The sequence below is a fragment of the Triticum aestivum genome, chromosome 3B (assembly GCF_018294505.1).
Source record: "Triticum aestivum cultivar Chinese Spring chromosome 3B, IWGSC CS RefSeq v2.1, whole genome shotgun sequence".
In the NCBI taxonomy this organism is placed as follows: domain Eukaryota; kingdom Viridiplantae; phylum Streptophyta; class Magnoliopsida; order Poales; family Poaceae; genus Triticum; species Triticum aestivum.
The window spans coordinates 563,197,820-563,202,417 of NC_057801.1; positions in this window are offsets into that span (position 1 = coordinate 563,197,820).

Here is a 4,598-nt window from a genome sequence, read left to right on the forward strand (position 1 = left end):
CCCAAATATGGGAACAAGATTGCTCAAATTTATCCCGAACACCCCAGCACTCGTGGCATGGGGGCTGAAGCCGATGACTTGCCATCTCTCAGATTTGATAAACAGCCACACAGAAGGTAATATTTTAAATTAAAATGCGTTGCTTAGCGCAAATGAACTAAGTTTTCAGCGCACAGGATAACAAAATGCGAGTGTACTCAAATATTACATCTTTGGAGCACTCACCCGCAATAGTGCAGGCCCCCTTCAGCACACTCTTATAATACATCTCGGGTGTGCGATGCTCCTTGCCCTGCGGTGGCGGGTCCGTCACGAGCTTCTGGGCATCCATCTTGCCCCAGTGCACCTTTGCGCGGGCAAGGGCCCGACGGGCACCTTCAATACACGCGGAGTGCTTGATGACTTCAACCCATGGGCACGCATCCATCAGCCGCCGCACCAGGCCGAAGTAGCTCCCAGGCATGGCCTCCTTAGGCCACAGCCGAACTATGAGGCCCTTCATGGCCTGTTCGGCCGCCTTGTGGAGCTCTACCAGCTGCTTCAGCTGGTCGCTAAGGGGCACCGGATGTCCGGCCTCGGCATACTGAGACCAGAAGACCTTCTTCGTCGAGCTCCCGTCCTCGGCCCGATAGAACGCGGCAGCATCGGACACGCAGTGAGGAAGATCTGCGAACGCTCCTGGAGAGCTCCGAATTCGGGTAAGCAACAGGTAATTAACACTCACATGCTTACTTTGCATGAAAAATGCCTTACCCGCTGCTATTTTCTTCAACGCCTCGATTTCTTGGAGGGCCTTGTAGGCTTCGGCCTTAGCGGCTTTGGCACTCTCAAGAGCCGTTGCAAGCTCAGACTCTCGAGTCTTCGAGTCACGCTCCAGGCTCTCATGTTTTTTCACGAGATCCTGGAGCTCTTGCTGTACCTCCGCCACCCGCGCCTCCTGCTTCTCTCGCTCCGTGCGCTCCGCGGCCGCATTGCGTTCGGCTGCGGCCACCGCCTCTTTCAGGGTCGCCACCTCGTTAGCGGCCCCTGCAATACCCACGTTATCCTTGTCATTCTTTTTGCAACCAAAATCCTTTTCTGTAAGGTACAATTTTAATAAGGTGTTACTCACCTTCCTTGTCCTCGAGCTGCTTCTTGGCACGGCCGAGCTCGTTCTCGGACCACTCGAGGCTTTCCTTCATAGTATTGACCTCCGCAGTCAGTGCGGCAGAGGTCAGCAGCGCAGCCTGCAATCCCATATTGACATATTTTTTATGACTCCTGCGTATATCTTCTTAGATCCTCAGTCCGGCTTTTCTTTCCGAACACCGAACCGAGCATCCGGGGCTACTGTCTATGCGGTACTATTTTACATATATCAAAATTCTTACCTCAAAGCCTGTTAGAAGGCTGCTGCAGGCTTCGGTCAGCCCGCTCTTGGCGAGCTGCACCTTCTGAATCACCGCACTCATAACAGTGCGGTGTTCCTCTTCGATGGAGGCGCCATTGAGCGCCTCCAACAAGCTATCCGGCGCCTCCGGTTGGACGGAGGCTGCCGGCGTCACGGTCTTGCCCTTCTTACGAAGGGGCCGCCCGACGGACTCCGGAGCCACTATGGGATCCGGAGCCGAGTCCGGTGCAAAGTCCGGGAGGTTGTCCTGCGACACCTCCGGGGCCTCCTCCTCCTGGCGGGTCCCTTCCTGGGATCCCACCTCGGCATCGTCCGTGTCACGGGGGGTGGAGGCGGTCGGAAGAGAATCCATATCCGACGCACCTAAGGACCCGCTCGACGAAGCGGGAAGATCGTCCTTGGGCGGACTGCAGGGTTGTATGCGGCATTAGAAAGACATTCTGTGGCAAAAAAGAAAAACCATGAAGTTATTCAGGAGTCCGAATACTCACGATCTCGCCAGGGGCTTGGCCCTTGGAGGCCAGTCCTCGTCGTCGTCACTGGCGTTGGCAGAGCAGTCCGGGGGAAGAGTTTTTCCCTTCTTGGACCCTTCAGCCTCCCTCGTTGGGGAGGCCTTCCTTTTCTTCCCTCGCCCCACTGGGGGAGAGGCTTTCTTCTTCTCCTCCTCACCTTGGTGAGAGGAGTCGGCCTCAGAGTCGTCATCCGATAGCACCTGAAAATGGGAACTCTTCCGAGTCCCCGTGGCCTTCTTCTTGGCCTTCTTCTCCGGCACCACGTGGGGTGCCGGAGCCAGCAGCCCCGTTAGGCGGGCGTCCGCTGGGTCCTCTGGCAATGGGGCCGGACAGATAGTCTGCTCGGCCTTCGCCAGCCAGCCCTGTCAAAGGAAAGGGAGTTTAGATCCCGCATAGAGTCAAACTATGGAAAACAAGCGTCCCGTAAAGGACAAAATTGCTTACCTCGTCAGCCGGACGCTGCGAGCTAAATCCGCGATCTTTGGTAGCGGATGCGGGAGCCTCGGCGCCCTTGAACAGCACCTTCCAGACATCTTCGTACGTAGTGTCGAAGAGCCCGCTCAAAGTCTGGTGCTGTGCCGGATCGAACTCCCACATGTTGAAGCCCCGTCGTTGGCACGGGAGGATCCGGCGGATGAGCATGACCTGGACCACATTGACAAGCTTGAGCTTCTTGTCCACCAGCTTTTGGACGCAGGCTTGGAGTCCGGTCAGCTCCTCCGAATCACCCCAAGTCCGGCCGCTCTCTTTCCAGGAGGTGAGCCATGTGGGGATGCCAGATCTGAATTCGGGGGCCGCTGCCCATTCAGGTTCACGCGGCTCGGTGATGTAGAACCACCCCGATTGCCACCCCTTGATGGTTTCCACGAAAGTGCCCTCAAGCCAAGTAACGTTGGACATCCTGCCCACCATGGCGCCTCCGCACTCCGCTTGGCTGCCCTTCACAACCTTCGGCTTGACACTGAAGGTCTTGAGCCACAAGCCGAAGTGGGGCTGGATGCAGAGGAAGGCCTCACACACGACGATGAACGCCGAGATATTGAGGATGAAATTTGGGGCTAGATCATGGAAATCCAGGCCATAGTAGAACATGAGCCCCCGGACAAAGGGATGGAGTGGGAAGCCCAGTCCGCGGAGGAAATGGGGAAGAAATACTACCCTCTCATGGGGCCTGGGGGTGGGGATGAGCTCTCCCTCGTCGGGGAGCCAGTGCGCGATGTTGCTGGACAAATATCCGGCGCTGCACAGCTCTGGATCTGCCCCTCCGTGACGGAGGAGGCCATCCACTAGCCTCCCGCTCCGGACATAGTTGGAGGAGGTTGAGGTGAGATGTGCGGACTTGGGCGCTGGAGCTTGAGTTCGCAGAGATGGATAAGCCAAGGAGGAAGAAGGCGCAGGTAAAAGGGTTGGATTTTTATCCCCTTATATGGGCGGACACAAACATGCGTCCCCACCGGCCTGATAAAACTCGCTTATCCCCCAAGCGCCGCAATCAATGGCGCGGTTGGGTTACCCACGTCCGTATTGATGGGAATCCCGGAATAAGGGGAACACGATCTCTGCTTCGACAAGACGTGCCAAGGAAACCGCTTCGCTAAACACGCTGAGGTGGTACAATAAAAACAATTTGAGTAAAGGCTTGGCAGTGGTGTGACGTCACGCTACGAAATACGTCAGCAGATTGAACTTGTGTAAATATTATTCTCTCTACGGTGGTATGTGGCAATTATTTTGCAGAGCCGGACACTATCCTGGTGTTCACAATCTTCTATAATTATTCGGAGGAAGAACCCGCCTTGCAATGCTGAAGACAATATGCGCGCCGGACTCGTCGTCATTGAAGCCTAGTTCAGGGGCTACTGAGGGAGTCCTGGACTAGGGGGTGTCCGGATAGCCGAACTATCATCATCGGCCGGACTCCAAGACTATGAAGATACAAGATTGAAGACTTCGTCCCGTGTCTGGATGGGACTTTCCTTGGCGTGGAAGGCAAGCTTGGCGATACGGATATGTAGATCTCCTACCATTGTAACCGACTGTGTGTAACCCTAGCCCTCTCCGGTGTCTATATAAACCGGATGGCTTTAGTCCGTAGGACGGACAACAATCATACCATAGGATAGCTTCTAGGGTTTAGCCTCCTTGATCTCGTGGTAGATCTACTCTTGTAACACACATCATCAATATTAATCAAGCAGGACATAGGGTTTTACCTCCATCAAGAGGGCCCGAACCTGGGTAAAACATCGTGTCCCTTGTCTCCTGTTACCATCCGCCTAGACGCACAGTTCGGGACCCCCTACCCGAGATCCGCCGGTTTGGCCACCGACAGTATGCTTACGCGTTGGAGGGATCAGGCTGACTTGGTCACACGGAATGTTTGGGATTCTCCGATTCTTGCTATCATAGCCCGGCGAATACTTAGTAAGATCAGTATCATTGCCAATGAGAGTCGCCAAGGGACGAACGACTTTGACACAGGCGGTAAAGTCTTGATCAACAAATACAAAGCCATCCTCCTTTAGGCTTGGATATCCAAGAGTAAGATCAGCCAAGTCAAGTTCTGGCACCCATGCTTTTGCCCGGCTTAATGCGGCCACGGCTCCGGCTCTTGCAGATGCCTGCCTTAAGTCCTTAATCCGTTGAGGTAGCACTACGAGATGCTTCAACACATCTTGTAGGAGGCAAGGAGGGGT